Source organism: Phyllobates terribilis, unplaced genomic scaffold, assembly GCF_046119375.1.
Source record: "Phyllobates terribilis strain yellow unplaced genomic scaffold, ASM4611937v1 Scaffold_4__5_contigs__length_816908805, whole genome shotgun sequence".
Lineage (NCBI taxonomy): Eukaryota > Metazoa > Chordata > Amphibia > Anura > Dendrobatidae > Phyllobates > Phyllobates terribilis.
The window spans coordinates 431,026,166-431,049,389 of NW_027362764.1; positions in this window are offsets into that span (position 1 = coordinate 431,026,166).

The window sequence follows — 23,224 nt, forward strand, 5'->3', positions numbered from 1 at the left end:
AAATATTGGGCTTCTAGCTGTGTGTGGGTCTTGTTCTATTAATCCATCTATACTGACCTCCATCAGGTTGCAAACTGAATATAATTTTTTTCTGCATCTAGCTCTGAAAAAATATTGGGCTTCTAGCTGTGTGTGGGTCTTGTTCTATTAATCCATCTATACTGACCTCCATCAGGTTGCAAACTGAATATAATTTTTTTCTGCATCTAGCTCTGAAAAAATATTTGGCCTTCTAGCAGTGTGTGGGACTTGTTCTATAAGTCCACCTATACTGACCTCCATCAGGTTGCAAACTGAATATATTTTTTTCTGCATCTAGCTCTGAAAAAATATTTGGCCTTCTAGCAGTGTGTGGGACTTGTTCTATTAGTCCACCTATACTGACCTCCATCAGGTTGCAAACTGAATATATTTTTTTCTGCATCTACCTCTGAAAAAATATTGGGCTTCTAGCTGTGTGTGGGACTTGTTGTTTTAGTCCATCTATACTGACCTCCATCAGGTTGCAAATTGAATATAATTTTTTTCTGCATCTAACCCAGCCAATAGTTTTGGCCTAATACCACAGTTTGGCCACTCAGCTCTGCTCGGTTACCATCCATTGTTTTTTTGTGCAAACAACTCCAGAGTTGTGAATTAGTTAACCACCAAAATTAGTGGAAAAAGGCCTGCTGCTGGTGGAAAGGGGAATAGGCGTGTTGGGAAGGGGAAAAAAGGTTGTGTTAAAGCAACAGTAACATCTGCAGAAGAAAGACCATCTTCCAGCCAAACTAAAATGTCTACTTCTTTTAGCGGACAATGTGATAAGATCCCTTTCTTACGGCCACGCCAATCGCTACAAATTCCAGATGAGGCACAAAAACAGCAGGTGCTTCAACGGATATCAAGTGCTCCTTTAAGTGGGCTCTCCTCCACATCAACTTCAACATCACAAATGCTCCAGTCCTCAAAGGTGTCACCCAAATCGCACTTGCTTCCTCACAGCTCCCAAATCTCCAGCTGCCCGTCTGAGTATGAGGTAGAACAGATGGTTGAGTCTGCAGAGCTGTTTACTCATACTATAGCCTGGGAATCAGAGGTCGACTCCAGCGCTTCTGTGAATCCAGATGAGGAAATGATCTGCACTGATGCCCAGAATCTTTATGAGTCGGATCCAGGACCAGACGCAGAAGGTTCTGACCATAATGTAGACCCTCATTCCCAAACTGTAACTCCTGTTGGTGGAGACAATGAGGAAGACGATGATAAGACTCAAATACCTGATTGGAGCGACAACTTTAGTTTTTTGCCAGGGCAGGAACAGGTTGGCTCTGAGGACGACGGGTGTGATAACACACAGGGTGATGATGATGAGGTTGGAGATCCCACTTACTGTCAACCCACAGTCAGCCAAGAGATGAGGTCAGCAGAGGAGGTGGAGGAAGATGCTAGTGACGACGAGGTCAGGTTGCGCCTTCCTGGACAGAGACGTAGTACTGGAAGCACGTCAACAACTGCATCCTCAAACACAACTCTGCCTCTCACCACAAGTCGTGGTGGCTCTTCAGGTCGCATGGGTGCTAAGCCTTGCATAGCCTGGGCATTTTTTCAGATCGATAAAGATGACCCAACTCGTGTTATCTGTAACATTTGTCAGCAAAAGCTAAGTAGAGGCCAAAAAATACATAGTTTGAGTACTTCATGCATGAACCGGCACATGGACAAGAAGCATAAGTTGCAGTGGGAAGCTCAGTGTGCTACAATGCGGCCTAGCCGACCGAGCCAACCGCCGTTTGCCAAATCTTGTGCATCCACGGCCTCTTCATCCTCTGTGACTGGGGGGACAGCAGTCACACCTGTTTTGGGGCGCAGACCTGCCACCTCTTTACCCGCAACAGCCAGCGTGATTGGCAGGTCATCATTTTCTTTGGAGGTGGTAACACCAGCTGGTGTTGAGCGCTGTCCGACATCGATAGCACCACCTTTGGATCAAGGCAACCTAACATGTCCGCCTGCATCTTCCTCACAGACCGGCAGTTTGCCGGGGACACCCTTATCAACCCCGTCTAAGCACAATAGCCAGCCCTCGGTCCCTCAGTTGTGGACAAGTAAAAGACCATTTCCTCCTAGCCATGAGAAAGCTAAGAGGTTGAATTTCACCATCTGCAAGCTCTTGGCTACAGAAATGCTGACTTTCCGCCTGGTGGACACAGAGGATTTTCGAGACCTTATGTCTGTCGCAGTGCCCCAGTACCAGATGCCCAGTCGTCACTACTTCTCAAAGAAAGGTGTGCCTGCGCTCCACCAGCATGTCGCACACAACATCACCGCTTCTTTGAGAAACTCTGTGTGTGACAGGGTGCATTTCACCACAGACACTTGGACGAGTAGGCATGGACAGGGGCGTTACATGTCGCTGACTGGGTACTGCGTAACTATGGTGACAGCAGGACAAGGGGCTGCTGTCCAAGTCTTGCCGTCCCCACGAGTTGTGCGTCAATCCTCTTTATGTCAAAGTTCCTCCACTGCTTCTGCCTCCTCAACCTCCTCTCGGTCTTCCACCTGCACCCAAAGCCTGTCTGGTCATGCCACAAGCTTTCTAACTGCGCAGAAGGGATCCTGCACACCTCCTTACTATGCTGGCAGTAGGGCTCAACGTCATCAGGCGGTTTTTACATTGAAATGTCTGGGAAATGTGAGTCACACAGCTGAGGAGTTGTGGTCAGCTCTGGAGAACCAATTTCATGAATGGTTGTCTCCACTGGACCTGAAACCAGGGAAGGCCATGTGCGACAATGCTGCAAACCTGGGTGCGGCCCTTCGCCGGGGCAATGTCACACACGTGCCTTGTATGGCTCACATGTTGAACCTGGTTGTCCAGCAATTTTTAGCCCACTATCCCAGACTAGATGGCCTTCTGCAGAGGGCACGGTCGCTGTGTGCTCACTTCCGCCGTTCGCATCCCGCAGCTCAGCGACTTACATCTCTACAGAAGTCGTTGGGCCTGCCACTTCACCGGCTAAAATGCGATGTGCCTACCCGGTGGAATTCAACTCTGCACATGTTGTAGCGACTGTGGCAGCACCGAAAAGCCCTGGTGCAATACGTTCTGACGTATAGCCTGGGCCAACGAGATTCAGAGGTGGGGCAAATCACGCTGGAGGAGTGGTCTCAGATCAGGGACCTATGCACCCTTCTGCACAGTTTTGAAATGGCGACGAAGATGTTTAGTGCTGACGATGCCATTATCAGCATGACTATTCCGGTGATTTACATGCTGGAGCACATGTTAAACAGAATTCGGAGTCAGGTGGTGGCACAAGAGGAGGTGGAGGAAGTAGAGGAGGAGGAGTTGTATGCGGAAGGGCTAACATCTGCAAGGTCCAGACGGTCGGCAGCACCAAGGCGGCAGGCATGTGAGGGTGGGGGAGATGGTTTTACCAGGGCGCATGGTAGCAGCCAAACTAGTGAGGAAGGTGCAGGAGCCCAGGAAGAAGTGGAGGACGAACTGATGGAAGACTCATCAGATGAGGGAGACCTTGATCACATTTCTGTTGTGCGAGGTTGGGGGGAGAGGACAGAGGAAGGAAGCATGATTGTTACCTCGCCACCAACACAACAGGGACTTGGTGCTCCTGGATGCGCAACACACATGAGTGCCTTCTTGCTGCACTACCTGCAACATGACCCTCGAATTGTGAGAATTAGAAATAATCCTGACTACTGGGTTGCCACACTGTTAGATCCCCGGTACAAAAGTAAATTTGCAGAAATTATTCCTGCCATAGAAAGGGATGCACGCATGCAGGAGTATCAGCAGAGACTGTTGCAGAATCTTACATGTGCTTTTCCACAAAATACCAGTGGTGCACGTAGTGAATCTCACAGTTCCAACTTGCCAACCGTGGGACCGTCAAGTGTTCAGCACTCAAACCGTAACAGAACCACAGTATCTGCTGGTAACATCAATTTTGCGGAATCATTTCACCACTTTTTTAGCCCATCCTTTGCAAGGCCACAGGAGACAAGAAGTCTGACACATAGTCAACGCCTAGAGACGATGGTACAGGAGTATCTCCAAGTAAACATTGAAGCCACGACTGTGTCACTGGACCCTTGCTCTTTTTGGGCTTCCAATCTGGATAAATGGCCGGAGCTAGCCACTTACGCCTTGGAGATCTTGTCATGCCCCGCAGCCAGCGTTCTGTCTGAACGTGTGTTCAGCGCTGCTGGTGGTGTGCTGACAGATAAGCGCACGCGGCTCTCCACTGATAATGTAGACAGACTCACGTTCATAAAGATGAACAAATCATGGATCCGAAACGACTTTTCTACTCCTGTGTCATCCTGGGGAGAGTAAAAGCTTGATGATTGGTTAAAATCACCCTACCAACCGTTTTAAGCTTTCAAATTACTAATCATGTTTATCTGTATCTTGGCTGGAAAATAATTTGGGCTTTGTAGCAGTGTGCAGCACTGATCCTATTAGGCCATCTATACTAAAGCTTCACCAGATTTAAAATTTAAAATAATTTTTAGCTGCATCTAGCCCGGAAAATAATTTTGGGGCTCCGAGATGCGCAAGACACATAAGTGCCTTCTTGCTGCACTACCTGCAGCATGACCCTCATATTGTCAGAATTCAAAGTAATCATGACTACTGGGTTGCCACACTCTTAGATCCCCCAAACTTTTCGATCAACCTTTTCATTTTAATAAAGACCAAAAAAATGGTCATTTTTGAAATTATAAGCATTAGCAGGTTGTTAGAAACTGAAATCAGACAGTTTTCAACTCAAAACTTTATTCTAGGTGATGTTACATTTTCACATAGGACCCCTTGTTCGAAAGGAGCTTCTGAACTCTCTCGTCCATTGAATTTGTCAGGTTTTGGATGGTTTCTGCTTCAATTGTTTTGCATGAGGACAGAATACCCTCCCAGAGCTGTCGCTTAGATGTGAACTGCCTCCCGCCATCATAGACACTCCTTTTAATGATGCTCCAAAGGTTCTGAATGGGGTAGAGGTCAGGGGAGCATGGGGGTCACACCATAAGTTTGTCCCCTTTTATGCCCATATCAGCCAGAGATGCAGATGTTTTATGTGCAGCATGAGATGGTGCATTATCATGCAGAAAAATGATCTTGCTGTGAAATACACGGTTCTTCTTCTTGAACCATGGCAGGAAGTGCTGTTTGAGAAAATCCACATACATTATGGAGTTCATCTTTAGCGCCTTCAGGGATCCTAAAGGGGCCGACAATCTCTCTCCCTATGATTCCAGCCCAAAACATTACTCCACCTCCTCCTTGTTGGCGCTGTAGCCGTGTTTGCGTGGGGTGTCCATCAACCAGCCATCCTCCACTCCATCCATCTGGACCATCGAGCGCTGCACGGCACTCATCCGTGAACAAAACTGTTTTGAAATCAGTCTTCATGTAATGTTTGGCCCACTGGAGCCGTTTCTGCTTGTGTGAAGTGGATAGAGGAGGTCGACAGGATGGCGTATGCACAGCTGCAAACCTCTGAAGGACCCTGCATCTTGTTGTTCGGGGGACGTTGGAGGCACAAGCAGCTTCAAAAACTTGTCTGCTGCTATGACAAGGCTTTTTGGCCGCTGCTCTTTCAACCTGACGTAATTGCCTGTAGGAAAGAGTCCTCAATTTGCCCTTATCAGCACGCACACGTGTGTACTGTGAATAAGCTACATACTTCTTGATTGCCAAGACACTTCATCCTGATCATCGCACAATGTTGATTGTAGTCATGCCTTGACCTAAACACTCCACAATTTGTTGCTTCTCAGCAGCCGACACATCCTTTTTCTTTCCCATTTTGGCAGAAAATGTAGGCTGCTTAATAATGTGAGAGAGCCTTCTTAAGTAGTCTTGCCTTTCATTGGACACACCTGCCAAACTAATTAGCACAGGTGTCTGCAATTGCTTACAGTGATATAAAGAGCCCTGACACACATCACCATCAATGAGTTTAACTGACAAACAAACAAATTCTTCCCTTATCACTCCTAAACACTTTTTGCATAATAATTTGGAACGCAGTGTACATGTGCTTTTCCACAAAACACCAGCGGTTCACGTAGTGAATCTTACAGTTCTAACTTGCCAACCGTGGTCTGTATGGAGTTGTTCAATAAAGGGCCCAAAATTAAGATAACATAGATGGGAGAGGTCTCTATGAATAGGAATCCCTAAGTATTTGATACCCTGTGAGGGACAGGCAAAGGGAAAGTTGGCCTGGATGGAATCCTATATGGATTTGGGGAGGGAGACATCGAGGGCCTCAGACTTCGCTGCATTGATTTTAAAATTTTACCATGTAACAAAGTGATCTATTTCAGCCATAACAGCAGGGATGGATATATGTGATGGAGTTATATATACTAGGACATCATCAGCAAATAGAGAGCACTTGTACTCGGTGCCTCCCACCTCAATCCACCTAATATTGGGGTTATGGCGAATTGATGAGAGCAGGTGCTCCGTCACTAGGATGTATAAGAGAGGGGACAGAGAACATCCCTGCCTTGTCCCATTGGTGATTGTGAAAGGTGATGAAAATGTTCTGACGCGCCCCCTGGGCCTTGGGACACCCGGAGCCGGACCCTTTTTGGTGGATGCTGGTGGTTGTAGTCTCCGTGGCGGCAACCCGGTTCCGTGGCTCAGGGCGGTCATACCAGTGGCGGAACTATTTATGTGGTTTTGATGTTTCAATGTCCGACTACACCACCCGTGGATTGCGGTCAGAGTGAACCGCTGCTCCAGGGCAGACCGCTGAGGCTGGTGTTGTGGGTGCAGCAGAGCGTAGCATTACTCCAAACGGGAGGAGTATAGCCTCAGGGCAGTGTATGCGGAGGATGGGGGTGATGGTGCAGGGCAGCAGCAGTAACGACACGGAGTCAGTGATGCAGTCCAGGGCCTTTACTCACAGTTCTTATTATCCAGACCACGTCTGCAGGTAACGGCTGCCCACGTCGTACTGTGCTCACCAGGTGAGGGGCTCAGACAACTCCCAGATAACTTTGGAGCACTTCACAGTACCCCCTTTGTGTGTCCTTTGTCTGGCCTTTCTTACCAACACTTCTGTCCGGCTGCCTCGGGCCTCCTCTTGGTAAACTTGGCGCCAGTTTCCCTTACCCTATGTGGTGCCTTCCTAGCGGGTGTAGCGAGGGGCTGCGCCACATAAAATGTCAGAGCCTCCGGTTTCTAGCTGAGGGTCGTTTCCTGCCTCCACTAGTTCGGGGACCGGTCTCCCCTTTGGCCTGACCCCTCCACGCAGGTGGATTCGGGCGTGCGCTGGCGACTCGCCCGTCCGCACCCCTGGGATCCCTTCATTCCTCGTTCCTGGAGCCTTCTCCGCTCCTCTTCCTTCCTTCTCCCTCTTCCAGGCCTGGGCCTCTGTTACTAGGCCCGCCTCCGGAGCAGAGCTCATGCAGAGCCCCTGCTCCCTGCCACTTCTGCTCAGACTTCTCTGCACTGAACTAAGATGGTGCCCACCTTTTATACTCCCTTCTCAATGCACCCAGGAACTGCTTCCTCCTAATAAATGACACTCTGAATTAACTTTTAACGTTTTATAAAAAAACAAAAAAAAAATTTGCTGCAGTGCATTTCCCACTCCCAGGCTGATCTACAGTACAAATGTCACAATGCCAAGTTAATTCCGCATGTGTCAACTAGCTAAATCTGCAGGGGGTTGAATACTACTTGTAGGCACTGTATATATATATATACTGTTAAGCCAGAATACACAATTTTTTCATCAATGCAGATTTGTGAGGGTTTGTTTCTATGAGACAAATTATATTCTTAATGGTACAATTATAACGTACAAATAAGAGATAAGATATTGTCCAGGGAATATAAAAGTATGACACCCTTACAGATCACCCTCAAATCCCTTTCTGAGCTCCACCTGTCCCTGCTGGTCAGTGTTTTCTAGCCATTTATTTGACACACTGGAAATGTAATTAGATGTCATCTCAGTCAATCATGGACAACAGCTATGATCTACCTCAGCCGTTGACAGGAATAGTTAGGGGAAATATTGATTTTTAACTTTTTTTATGCTTTCAGAAGCAAGTAAGCAAACATTTAGGCTCCTTGAATATCCCCTTTAAAGTACTATGTGTGACGCTAGTCACCACTCATGGACAAGCTGTGAGGCTGGGTAGTGAAGAGTTCTGAGGTGAGAAACCAAGAGAGTTCATCATAAACAAAGGGGTAACAGAAAGGCGTAGTTAGTTAATCGCCGAGGTCAGAAATCTAGTAAGATAGTGGATCAAGATAAAGAGGCTAGGCAAAGGGATGATCAAAAGCAAGATCAGGTAACAATATATCTGGTAATGAGCACAGGAATACAAGGCACAAAAACACCACTGAGTTTAAAACTACAACTGGCACTAATTTGAGGTAGAGAGCCAGCTAGATAGCCAGGTAATCACTCTGAACAGGAGACTTATGGAAAAAATCCTGCATGCCCTTGACCTGTTTGGGCAGCTGGTCTGTCAATCAACCACACTAACAGATCAGCACGCCCTTGCCTTTGAATGGATGGCTGAACTGTCACTCACTGTGTCTAGACACACCGATAGGAGGAATCGTGACTCCACACCAGCATTTTTTTAATTTCACTATCTGTTTATCATTAATATATGATCAGTGTGAGAATTCAAATATTTACCAGTTGCTGTCTACTGCAATTTCCATCACTGTTACAGTACTCTCCTGGACCTTTTGACCACAATTTTGACTAACCGCCTCACTCCAGCATTTGCTTTGAACTGGAAGTCATTTTTTCAATGTATACAAAACTTAAATAGAGGTTTTTGTAGACTTACATTAAAAGAGAAGATAATGGTGTGTGGTGAGATCCAGCAAGAAAGAGCTGCAATCACAAGATAGATGAAAGGGACCAGAGCTGTACTGGGAACAGTAGAAGACCGTGACCAGTAAGTATTTAATGCACACAGTGAATATATATTAATGATAGAGAACGGATGGTGGAATTAAAAAAAAAAGCCGGAATGGTTCTTTGATTAAGTTTTATTGATTTACTTCAGGAGTTAATGGAATGAAAATAGAAATGTATGCATTATTTTTGTGGGAATTTTTATGACATTTAAAGGAACATCAATTACATCACAAGGTAAAATTTTTCAAATATGATACAGTATGTGCCACAATACGTGCCACTCTGTAATGTTTCAACATATCCCACTGATTTTGAGATTGTTTTTCTGTAAGACATTATATTTTATGATAATGATAAATTTAGGTCTATATGCTTTGCGTTAATTTATGAAAATATCAGAAATTTGACAGCAGTTTCTAAAAATTAGCAATTTGAATCTAGATAGTCATATCACCCAAAATCTTTAATAAATAACTAGAGATGAGCGAACCCGAACTGTGAAGTTCTGAGTTCGTACCTGACTCCAGTTGTCCAGCGCTGAACTCTGAACATGGACTTCTCCTGGAAATCCGTTTTACAGTTCAGGGAGGAGAGAGGGAGAGATTTTCCAGCTCCAAAGTTCAGTTCCTCATTGATTTCTATGGGATTCGGGTTCAGGTTCCAGTTCAGGAACAGTTCTGGTACCTGAACCGAACTTTGGACTAAAGTTCGGTCAAACCCCACGAACCCGAAATTCCACGGGTCCGCTCATCCCAATAAATAAAATTTTTGTCATCTCTGCTTTACATCAGCACCAGCTGTAAAATATTCTTTAATCTTGTTAGGATGTTAGAAGCTAATTGTAGCAGCAATATTTCATTTTTCAAGGAAATTTACAAAACGTATTTTTTTAGGGACCTACTCAGATTTGAAGTGACTTAGGTGAACCTATATATTGGAAAACGCACAAAAATGATAGCATTTTAAAAACAGCACCCCTCAACAAACTGAAAAAAAATGCTTTCAGTCAGTTAATTAACTCTTCAAGGGCTTTTCAGGATTTAATGCAAAGTGGCATGACAAGAAAGAAAAATTATTTTTAACACCTAAATGTTGCTAACTTCTGAACAGGTCACTATAGGCGGCAGACTGTAAGGCCATTACTTAGCCATGAATTGCCATGGCATCTCTCAGGACCACACGATTATGATCTCAGGGTGCCGATGGGGTTGAAGTGGGAGCCCCCACACTTTGTTAACCATTTAGATGCCGCAGTCACTATTGAGAGAAGTATCTAAGAGGTTAATCGGCCATGGTCGGTGCCAACACTGATCATAATAGATGCTGCAGAGTGTCAGCTATAGTGTACAGCTGACAGCTGCTGCATTTTCACCCAATGGGGGATTCTATTTTCTTATATCTTACATCAGTTTAAGTCTTATTGGTGGTCACTAAGGGGTATTACAATGACATTACAAACATTGATTCGAAACAATTGTATTATTAATTTTTTAATTATTTTAGATAAAAATGCAGAATTTTAATAAGACAATTTTTTTTATTGTTATCTTTACTTTATAGTTTTTAATTAATTTACCATTTTTTCTGTCCTATTATGGGACTTGACTATGCATTCTTCTGATCTCTTCAATAATATGCTGTGGTACTTCTGTACTGCTGTATATACAGGTGCTTCTCACAAAATTAGAATATCATTAAAAAGTTAATTTATTTTAGTTCTTCAATACAAAAAGTGAACCTCATATATTTTATAGAGTCATTACTAACAGCGTGATCTATTACAAGTGTTTATTTCTGTTAATGTTGATGATTATGGCTTACAGCCAATGAAAACACAAAAGTCATTATCTCAGTAAATTAGAATACTTTATACCAACAGCTTTAAAAATGTTTTCAAAATGCAAAATGTTGGCCTACTGAAATGCATGTTCAGTAGATGCACTCAATACTTGGTCGGGGATCCTTTTGCATCAATTACTGCAACAATGCGGCGTGGCATGGAGGCGATCAGTCTGTGGCACTGCTGGGGTGTTATGGAAGCCCAGGTTGCTTTGATAGCAGCCTTCAGCTCATCTGCATTATTGGGTCTGATGTCTCTCATCTTCCTCTTAACAATACCCCATAGATTCACTTTTGGGTTAAGGTCAGGCAAGATTTCTGGTCAATCAAGCACAGTGATACTGTTGTTTTTAAACCAGGCATTGGTACTTTTGGCAGTGTGGACAGGTGTCAAGTGCTGCTGAAGAATGAAATCTCCATCTCCAAAAAACCTTGTTGGCAGAGGGAAGCATGAAGAGCTCTCCAATTTCCCGGTAGATGGCTGTGCTGAATTTGGTTTTGATAAAATACAGTGGACTGACACCAGCAGATGACATAGCTCCCCAAACCATCACTGTGTTAGGCGTCGGTCTGGTGCTGGAATCGAAATGTGTCCAGGACCTTCTGTGGTCTCCCAATTCAGTCCAGCCAGGGTTGATGCTGCTCTGCATCGCAGTCAGCCCCAATGCCTAGCTGGTCCGCGAGCACTGTTTGTTTCACCAGTAGTTGTGCCTAGCAGTGTTAAGCCTGGGTTGCAGAGGGAGACAGGGCTTGTGGAATCTAAGTCCATGATTTGCCGCACTGAGCATGTCCGTGACCTGGCGGCTCATGATTGGTGGGTTGGCACCCACCTGACCCGGTGACCTGGCACCACCTGATTGGTCACGGGTGTCGTCACCAATGGTGCGACAGTGAGGCAGGGCTTAATCTTTAAAAGGCCCCCCCACAAACATGGCGGCGCGCTCAGATCATTTGAGCTGGCTGTATGTGGTGTGCATGCTTTCTCTTGGGCTCCTCGAAGAGCCATAGCTTTAGCTAGGCAGGTAGAAAAAGTAGGCAGGTAGCTCTGCCTTGCAGACTGGCTCTAACCTGGGGGTTCACCTTACTCCCCGAGCCGCCTGTGAGCTATATAGAGCGGGTTTGCTCAGTCTGGTAGCACACCGGTTGAGTCCTCGAATACCCGGCGGGAATCACACCCGCACGCTAGCGCCATCTCCTATAGCGTACCTCCTGTATCGAAAACAGGGCTACTGCTCTTAGTCTGGTCACACGTCTCCCTGCGGTTCTTGGAGATTGTGTGAACCGCTTTAGCGCCAATCCCCATAGCGTAGTGCCTGTATCAAAGACAGGGCTACTGCTGTTCCCACAGTTGCACGTCTCCCTGCAGTTCTTGGAGATTGTGCGAACCGTCTTACCCTTTCCGTGTGCATTAGCACGAAGGGCTAAGATTGTTTATAGGTGCGTCGCCGGTCGTTCTCCCTCTGTGCAGTTTACGGGGATAGAGCGTACCGCTATACCCTGTCCGGTGTGAAGTTAACATGGAAGGGTTTAACATTTTAGTTGTCATTGCCTTTCCACCCGGAAAGTGTTCAGCAGCAGTCCTCTAGGCTGCATTGCGGACCCCGGGGTCGGTTGCGTTCCAGTAAATAAAGTTGTCTGCAACCGCCCCCCTAACAGTATCTGAGCGCCAGCATCTTGCCGAACATGGCCGACAACCAGCAACTGCAGCGTTACGTACAGCAACTGGAGACCAGACTTAGAACTCTGGAACAAACTGCTCCAGTCGCTGATATCACTGCAGTAGCTTCCCAGGTGGCTACTCTAGCAGCCATTATTATTATCTCGGCTGCGGTGAACTCTGCAACCACTGCAAGTGCCCCATTACCCCGGTTTGCTCTCCCGGAAAAATTTTCTGGGGATAGTAAACTCTGTAGGGGTTTTATTCATGTATGCTCCATTCACTTGGAGATGATGGAGGCATGGTTCCCCTCCGAAAGAGTCAAAGTGGGATATATCATCTCATTGCTTTCTCACAGGGCTCAGGAGTGGGTTACTCCTCTATGGGAGCGGAATGACCAGGTGGTAGTAAATGCGGGTCTCTTCCTTAAGACCCTAAAAAGTGTTTTCCTGGGTCCTCAGGTCACGCATGATACGGCTCTTAAGCTCCTTGCGTTGGTCCAGGGTTCGGCCACCGCCAGTCACTATGCCGTCCAGTTCAGAACCTTAGCGGCTGAACTGGATTGGTCTGAGCGGTCGCTTATCTCAGTGTTCTGGAAGGGTCTGGCTGGGCATATTAAAGATGCTTTATCTACCAGAGAGATTCCAACCTCCCTGGAGGAGTTAATATCTCTCTCTGACCGTATAGACTTACGTCATGCAGAACACAGGTTAGAGCTAGAGGTTGGCAGTCCCCAGTACCTGTTGGCATCAGGCGTCTTTAGACCCAAATCCAAGACCTCCGACCCGGAGCCTGAGGCTATGGATGTATCCTGGACTAAGTCTAGTCCCTCTCGTTCCTGTTCTGCACATCTCTTGGAGCACCCCGTAAATAAGGGTTCCAAGCAGCCGGTAAAATGAGTAGGCCTTACCACCGTTGGTGGGGGTACATTAAATTCTGGGTCCTCTTCCTCCAAGCTATCATATAAGGTGATCTTGTCCTTCGGTAAATCGGCAGTTACTGCCAAGGTGTGGGTGGACTCTGGTGCTGAGGGCAATTTTTTATCATCTACATTTGCCCAGAGACATGCCATCTCTACTGAGCCACTCTCTAGTCCAATAAACATTAGTGTTGCCAATGGTTCACTTCTGGATGTGCAGATCACCCACCTGTCGATCCCTCTCACCATGTCATTTCCTCAGGGCCACCGGGAGGTTATCTCTTTTCTTATTATTCCCGGTGGATTAGACGTGGTGTTGTTGGATCTCCCCTGGTTACGTTGTCATTCTCCTCACATTGACTGGAAGTCGGGGAGAATTTCTTCCTGGAGTGGGAATTGTGCATCTCAGTGTTTTGGCAAAGTCACCCAGAGGGTAGTCTCTGATCATTCTATCATTGCGACATCCGGTACAGATTCCTTGTCTGTTTCCAAGACCCGGTCCTTGTCTGATTATGTCGCAAAGAACTCTCCGAAAGGGAGGGTGGTTGCAGTGTCCTCCAACCTGGTTCCGTCGGGGAGGACGTTTGTTTCCTCTAATCTACGGAGTATGGTGCTCTCCTGGGCTCATGCCCCTAAGACCGGAGCTCATCTGGGGGTCAAACGTACCACTAAGTCCCTTCTACGGTCCTATTGGTTGCCCCGGTGGTGCCAGGACATTAAGGATTTTGTTCTCGCTTGTCCCGTCCATGCAAGAGATAAATCTTTTCACCAGACACCGGCAGGTCCTTCCTCCCTGTCAACCGTGAAGTATCCTACGCATAGAGAACCAGTTGCCTCTGCTTCCCGTTCTAAAAGAGGGCATCCTGTACACCAGAGGGGTCACTGTTTTGTGAATCCTCTCTGTGACCCGTTGGACCACATCCTTGCCCCCCGGCTCATGGAGGAAAATGAGCGTCAAGTGGAGGGGGATGTTAAAGGGGGGGTAATGTTAGGCGTCGGTCTGGTGCTGGATTCGAAATGGGTCCAGGACCTTCTGTGGTCTCCCAATTCTGTCCAGCTGGGGTTGATGCTGCTCAGCATTGCAGCCAGACCCAACGCCTAGCTGGTCCGAGAGCACTGTTTGTTTCCCAGGTAGTTGTGCCTAGCAGTGTTAAGCCTGGGTTGCAGAGGGAGACAGGGCTTGCGGAATCTAAGTCCAGGATTTGCCGCACTGAGCATGTCCGTGACCTGGCGGCTCATGATTGGTGGGTTGGCACCCACCTGGCACCGCCTGATTGGTTACGGGTGTCGTCACCAATGGTGCGACAGTGGGGCAGGGCTTAATCTTTAAAAGCCCCCCCCCAAAAACATGGTGGCGCGCTCAGATCATTTGAGCTGGCTGTATGTGGTGTGCACGCTTTCTCTTGGGCTCCTCGAAGAGCCATAGCTTTAGCTAGGCAGGTAGAAAAAGTAGGCAGGTAACTTCGCCTTGCAGACTGGCTCTAACCTGGGGGTTCGCCTTATTCCCCGAGCCGCCTGTGAGCTATATAGAGCGGGTTTGCTCAGTCCGGTAGCACGCCGGCTGAGTGCTCGAATACCCGGCGGGAATCACACCCGCACGCTAGCGCCGTCTCCTATAGCGTAGCTCCTGTATCGAAGACAGGGCTACTGCTCTTAGTCTGGTCACACGTCTCCCTGCGGTTCTTGGAGATTGTGTGAACCGCTTTAGCGCCAATCCCCATAGCGTAGCGCCTGTATCAAAGACAGGGCTACTGCTGTTCCCATGGTCGCACTTCTCCCTGCGGTTCTTGGAGATTGTGCGAACCATCTTACCCTTTTCGTGTGCATTAACACGAAGGGCTAAGATTGTTTCTAGGTGCGTCGCCGGTCGCTCTCCCTCCGTGAAGTTAACGGAGATAGAGCGTACCGCTATACCCTGTCCGGTGTGAAGTTAACACGGAAGGGTTTAACATTTTAGTTGTCGTTGCCTTTCCACCCGGAAAGTGTTCGGCAGCAGTCCTCTAGGCTGCATCGCGGACCCCGGGGTCGGTTGCGTTTCAGTAAATAAAGTTGTCTGCAACCGCCCCCCTAACACACTGATTGTGGAAACTTCACAATAGACCTCAAGCAGCTTGGATTGTGTGCCTCTCCACTCTTCCTCCAGACTCTGGGACCTTGATTTTCAAATGAAATGCAAAATTTACTTTCATCTGAAAACAACACCTTGGACCACTGAGCAACAGTCCAGGTCTTTTTCTCCTTGGCCCAGGTAAGTCGCTTCTGGCGTTGTCTATTGACCATGAGTGGCTTGACACAAGGAATGCGACACTTGTAGCTCATGTCCTCTATGCGTCTGTCTGTGGTGGCTCTTGAAGCAATGACTCCAGCAGTAGTCCACTCCTTGTGAATCTCCCCCACATTTTTGAATGGACTTTTGAAAACAATCCTTTCAAGGCTGTGGTTATCCCGGTTGCTTGTGCGCCATTTTCTACCACACTTTTTCCTTCCACTCAACTTTCCATTAATATGCTTACTCTGTGAACAGCCAGCTTCTTTAGCAATAACCTTTTGTTGCTTACCCTCCTTGTTGAGTGTGTCAATGACTGCTTTATGGACATCTGTCAAGTCAGCAGTCTTCCCCATGATTGTGGAACCTACTGAAACATACTAAGGGACCTTTTTAAATGCTTCAGAAGCCTTTCAAGGTGTTTTTTGTTAATTATTCTAATTTACTGAGATAATGAGTTTTGTGTTTTCATTGACTGTAAGCCATAATCCACCACATTAAAAAAAAAAAACCACTTGAAATAGATCATTCGGTAATGAATCTATATAATATACGAGTTTCACTTTTTGAATTGAAGAACTGAAATAAATAATTTTTTTTATGATATTATAACTTTGTGAGAAGCACCTGTAGCTGTCTATGAGTGATTTGCTGACAGACCATATGTTAAGCATTGTCTTATCCAGGGTCTAATGGGCAAATACAGTAAAATAACATTCCAAAGACATTGATAAAATAAAAGAGGTTTCTTCATCTCCTCTGTTATAATTTTTTATTGTCTCTCACTATTGGCATTGATATCAAAGTGGTTAAATGGCCAGGATCAGCTCTATAGAAATATACTCATTCAGATGTCAGTGATTTTGCTTGTAATCAAAAATGGACTGATTTTCATCAGTGTTTGGGGGAAGATTTCATCAGTCTTTGGTCCCAGTGCCAATCTTTTCCATCATAATTTCATCCCCTATTTTTTGTGTGCAAGAGACGTTCTCTCATTTTTCTGCTATCAAACAAACATAAATATGGGACAATACATGGATTGCACATGGATAGCATACAATTGTTATCTCATTTTATTCATGGACCTTTAGACTTGCATTGGCGTGTTTGATCCATGACTCAGTTCAAAATCAGATATGTCTTTGGGTTTTGGAGCAAATCAGTGTCCACAAAAATATACAGATATGTGAACAGACCTAAGAACTATAATGCGTGCAAGTTCTATCCATGAAAAATGCAAATAGAACTGGTATGTAAATATCAGAGTTCTCATTGAGTCCTAAACTTGCAAATAACAGCTAAGTGTCATTGTTATGGTGCAGCTGTCTCCTGCTTGGGATGGCATTGAAGAATGTTCACTGAAAATCTGTCAATTTTTCTACATCAAGCAAATATTTTCTGTAACATACTGTAAGAGAAACTGTAAGTTAAAATTTTGTGCTTCAATAATTTCACAATAGGCAAAGTAAATACTGTGCATTTGAATCTTTGACTTTGAACGGCTTTGCAAATCTTATGTATATGATGATTTTGTAAAATACCAGTACTAGTTTCTATTACTGCTCAGTTACTGGCTTCCTAATAGTTGCTAATGGCCATGCTGAAAGCAAAGTGTATATGTAGGCCAAGTACAATAGTGTATGCAGAAATATTTGACCTTGTGATTTGAAGATTTGCAAAGTAGAAGTTTAACTTCTTAAACACCAGTTCATTTTTTTCCTTTTTCTTCCAAAACCTTGTTTATTTTTTTCCTCAACATAGTCATAATCTTAGTTTTGAATGCCCCCATTTAATTTGCTAAAAATTCTGCTGACAAATGATAAAATATAAGAGGAAATGATGAAATGGAAAAAAAGCACAATTGTACTGTTGTCTTTTGCTTGGATTTCAGTTATTTTGTTAGACTTTTTATTTTCAAGGACCAAAATAAGTCTTAAAAAAAAGGTAAAAATAGACTCAATGGATGCTTGTACCAGACAGTGAAACAATGCCATGGACTAATGGAGAACAACTGGAAAACAAAAATTCCCTAAGATTACGTAGTCTCAAGGAAAATCTCACCTGACCTCACGAGGCTGACCATTAAAGAGGTACTGGACATGGAGATGGCACTAACAGCAGATGATCCCTGTGCAAGTCTGTGTCTGGGCCCCATCATAACCCATATTTCATCATGCGGCACCTATTTTTCTCTAACAATAGACCTGAAAATAGTAGTTATATAGAATTTACCATATGTCCTTAAGTGAGATTTCTTTGATATTAAGAAGCGGCTTACGATTACAATGGTCGCCCTAACTTACTGGGCACCTATGCTGCTGCACAGGTTGCACCAATGGTATTTCCACCCCTGACTGCACACCCACATTCTTTCATAATAGGAAAATAACTATGAAATATGACAGCACTATATAAGCAAAATATAATAGACTGAAGATATGGATGAACTATTCTTACATCAGATGTCTTTGTTCTCAAAAAAGTATGACATAGTGATCATGGGAGATTTTAACTATCCAGATATGTGTTCGGAATCTCTCTCAGGCAAAAGTAATGGGTCAGAAAATTTGCATCTTCTCTGGCTAACAACTTTATCTCTTAATATAAAAGGTAGAATAGAGAACAATGGACATAATTCTTACCAACAGGGAGAAAATGGTTGAGGAAGTAAAGGTGGCTGGGAATTTAGGGGGCATCAATCATGCTTTTCTAAAATTTTGGATTACAAGAGGAGGATCTGCAAGACTCAGATTTTATGGTTGGACTTCAGAAAGGAAAATTTTAATGGACTCAGAAAGAAGGTAGGAAGGTAGGAAGGTAGGAAAGGTCCAGTGGCTGGATGTTCTAAAGGACACAAATGTCCCAGAAATACGGGAGCTTTTGCTAAATTAAATTCTTACTGCACAATCAGTAATAATTCTTAAAAGAAGGAAGAATTGGAAGCATTTAAAGAGACCAGAATGGATGAACACAGAATATAATCACTTGATAAAAAGGAAAAAATAAATGTATATCAAATGGAAAGAGGGGGGCATATCTAAAGAAGAATATAATGCTGTCTGCAGTGAATGCAGGGCAAGCTTTAGAAGAGCTAAATCCAGTAATGAAGTGAGGCTTGCAAGAGAGAACAAAAGCAATACAAAAGGATTTTGAGGGTATGTCAAAAGCAAAAGAAAAGTCAAAGATGCTATATGATTTTTACAGGATGAAAATGGTGAAGTGGTCAAAAATTATGTTGAGAAGGCCAAACTTTTAAATTCCTATTTTACATCTATGTTCTCTAAAAAAGCAAATGTAACATCAACTGCTTTTCACTGTGCTAACGACGGAATAAAATAATCTACACTATCTATAAACACAGGGATGGTGAAGGAACACTTAGCTAATTTAAATTAATTTAAATTTCCTGGTCCAGATGAATTACATCCTAGGGTACTGAAAGAGATAGCAGAGGTAATTCCAGAACCACTGGCCAGAATCTTTGAAAAATCCAAGAGAACAGGAGAAGTCCCAGAAGATTGGAGAAGGGCAAATGTTGTCCCTATCTTAAAAAAAGGAAAGAAGATGGAGCCAGGAAATTACAGGCCAGTGAGCATTAATTCTATACCAGGAAAGATTCTTGAACAAATTATTAAACAACATGTATTTAAGTACTTGGATAAGAATAAACTAATTAATCAGAGCCAGCATGTAGGAAACAAGTCATGTCAGACTAATCTAATTTCCTTCTATAATGGAATCACTGACTGGGTGGATCAGGGAAATGTGGTAAATATACTATATCTTGACTTCAGCAAAGCATTTGATAAAGTGTCTCATACTATCCTTATTGAAAAAATAACCAAGTATAGGTTTGACAAGGCTGCGATTTGGTGGATTCATAACTGGCTCAGTGATTATACTCAAAGAGTGCTAATAAATGGTTGAACATCCAATTGGAAGAATGTTTCAAGTGGGGTACAACGAGGCTCTGTCCTGGCCCCAGTGTTGTTCAACATTTTTATAAATGATCTAGATAAGGGAACTGAACGTAAACCAATCAAATTTGCCGACTATGCAAAGCTACGAGGGATAGCTAACACAAGAGAAGACAGAGAAAGGATTCAGAAGGATCTAGATAAGCTTGAACAATGGGCAGAGACTAATAGAATGGTATTTAACAGCGAGAAATGCAAGGTTCTACATCTGGGCAAGAAAAACTAAAATTACATCTACAGAATGGGAGGAACAGAACAAAGCAACAGCATGTGGGAAAAAGACGTGGGTATACTAATAGATCACAGTCTGCACATGACTCAACAGTGTGATGTAGCAGCAAAAAAGGCAAACACAGTTTGAATAACTAAATAGCAGAATAAATAAACACAGATATAACATAAAAAATTGAATAATAGACCACAGTTTACTCAGACATTTTTTAATATACCATCGAAAAAATACAAAAGTTTACATCTCACTATTTTAGTGCATATATCAGAGATTATTCCTGACCGCCTTCAGAGACTAAACAATAGAGCATCCTTCTGGATCTTCAAATTAGCTACCTTGTGCTCGGAAGTATTCAATATTAGCATCGAACACACACTCTAGCTCAGTATTATCAATTCTAAATGCCTGTAATATATTGGCGTATAGATCTCTATTTTTAGTGTTCAATAATAATTTCATTGTTTTTTTTTAATTTCCTATGAAGCTTTAAGTCAATATTAGCAGTGACATAAGAGGACAAACATTAGGGTTCTGTTTACTTCTCTTTGGATTTGAGGGACTTCAGGTGGATGTGACCAAACTAGAGTGCTGTAACCTTTTCTTTTTTTTATATATACAGTACAGACCAAAAGTTTGGACACACCTTCTCATTTAAAGATTTTTCTGTATTTTCATGACTATGAAAATTGTACATTCACACTGAAGGCATCAAAACTATGAGTTAACACATGTGGAATTATATACTTAACAAAAAAGTGTGAAACAACTGAAAATATGTCTTATATTCTAGGTTCTTCAAAATAGCCACCCTTTGCTTTGATGACTGCTTTGCATACTCTTGGCATTCTCTTGATGAGCTTCAAGAGGTAGTCACCAGAAATGGTCTTCCAACAATCTTGAAGGAGTTCCCAGAGATGCTTTGCACTTGTTGGCCCTTTTGCCTTCACTCTGCGGTCCAGCTCACCCCAAATCATCTCGATTGGGTTCAGGTCTGGTGACTGTGGAGGCCAGGTCATCTGGCGTAGCACCCCATCACTCTCCTTCTTGGTCAAATAGCCCTTACATAGCCTGGAGGTGTGTTTGGGGTCATTGTCCTGTTGAAAAATAAATGATGGTCCAATTATACACAAACCGGATGGAATAGCATGCCGCTGCAAGATGCTGTGGTAGCCATGCTGGTTCAGTATGCCTTCAATTTTGAATAAATCCCCAACAGTGTCACCAGCAAACCACCCCCACACCATCACACCTTCTCCTCCATGCTTCACGGTGGGAGCCAGGCATGTAGAGTCCATCCATTCACCTTTTCTGCGTCGCAAAAAGACATGGTGGTTGGAACCAAAGATCTAAAATTTGGACTCATCAGACCAAAGCACAGATTTCCACTGGTCTAATGTCCATTTATTGTGTTCTTTAGCCCAAACAAATCTCTTCTGCTTGTTGCCTGTCCTTAGCAGTGGTTTCATAGCAGCTATTTTACCATGAAGGCCTGCTGCACAAACTCTCCTCTTAACAGTTGTTGAAGAGATGTTTCTGCTGCTAGAACTCTTTGTGGCATTGACCTGGTCTCTAATCTGAGCTGCTGTTAACCTGCGATTTCTGAGGCTGGTGACTCGGATAAACTTATCCTCAGAAGCAGAGGTGACTCTTGGTCTTCCTTTCCTCGGGCGGTCCTCATGTGAGCCAGTTTCTTTGTAGTGCTTGATGGTTTTTGCAACTGCACTTGGGGACACTTTCAAAGTTTTCCCAATTTTTCGGACTGACTGACGTACATTTCTTAAAGTAATGATGGCCACTCATTTTTCTTTACTTAGCTGCTTTTTTCTTGCCATAATGCAAATTCTAACAGTCTATTCAGTAAGACTATCAGCTGTGTATCCACCAGACTTCCGCACAACACAACTGATGGTCCCAACCCCATTTATAAGGCAAGAAATCCCACTTATTAAACCTGACAGGGCACACCTGTGAAGTGAAAACCATTTCCGGTGACTACCTCTTGAAGCTCATCAAGAGAATGCCAAGAGTGTGCAAAGCAGTCATCAAAGCAAAAGGTGGCTACTTTGAAGAACCTAGAATATAAGACATGTTTTCAATTGATTCACACTTTTTTGTCAAGTATATAATTCCACATGTGTTAATTCATAGTTTTGATGCCTTCAGTGTGAATAAGCAATTTTCATAGTCATGAAAATACAGAAAAATCTTTAAATGAGAAAGTGTGTCCAAACTTTTGGTCTGTACTGTATATCACCAACTTTATCGTAATTTTAATTCATTATTGAAATTGCGTGTTTTTTATATTCATGTAAAGTTCTTTTTATTTATTTATGGCTTTGTTGTATGTAATTAATGAATTATGTCAGTTGTGGTTTATATAATGTCCCTAGTGATGCCCATGTTTGTACTTACCTAAAGAAGGATACAGATCATCCATTAAACGCGTTGTTTTCAATAAGTTCTTATCTGGTCTAGCTGGTTTCCTCACTTGCAGCGTGTGCCTTGACAATATCTGCTCTTTAACTCATTGTGTTACAGCTTCTTCGCTTAGTGCACCTGGCCGAAGGTGCTGCAGCGCTCCGGGACTGCCAGCTAACATCTAATTTAAACAGTGTTTTGCTTGCTCAGCGCAACTATCTGAGGATAGTGCGGTACCGCCCTTCCCTCTATTTTTGCTGTTGGTGACCCCCACATGAAGCGCTCTTTCTCATTTCCTTTTTCTCTGCTGTACTTGGAAATCTGTAGCAGAGACTACTATTTGCACTCCAGTCCAGTGTATGAACAATCCCCATATTTCTAGTTCTGTACACTACTAGTTATGTCACACAAGAGCAGAGGACTGAGAAGAAAGCATGTCACTCTACTCTATTGTGGCAGATCATTCTTAAAATGATTAACATTTTATATAAGCATAAGTGCTGAAAACACAAACAGTTTGCAGAATGGAAGCTCAGATCTTAGTCTTCACTGTCCTCTGCATTGACCATGCTACTGCTTTGGAGTCCATCACTGCATTTGTCAATAGAATGAGTAAGTGCCTGACTCCAAAAGCATCTTCAACAGAATGTATTGGAACATTTAGAAGGCAGACTTTACTGTGCTCAGTCAATTCTATTCACCACTGGCACCATCTCTTTAAGGTATATGCACTGTGATTTACTTTCTACTGATAAGCACTGGTGTTGAGTGAGCGTGCTCATTTAACCCTTTAAACAAGCACGCTCGGGTGCTTGTCGGATATTTGCGGCATGCTCAGCATCTTGGTTGGATCTGCTGTGGCTACATGTGTCGTATCTGTGACACATGCAGGGATTGCCTAACAAGGTTGTCCCCGTGCATTCAAATTATCATCTGAATGCACGGGGACAACCTGACAGAATACTAGTCTTACTATATTGGTAAAACAAACAAGAGAACTCCCCAAG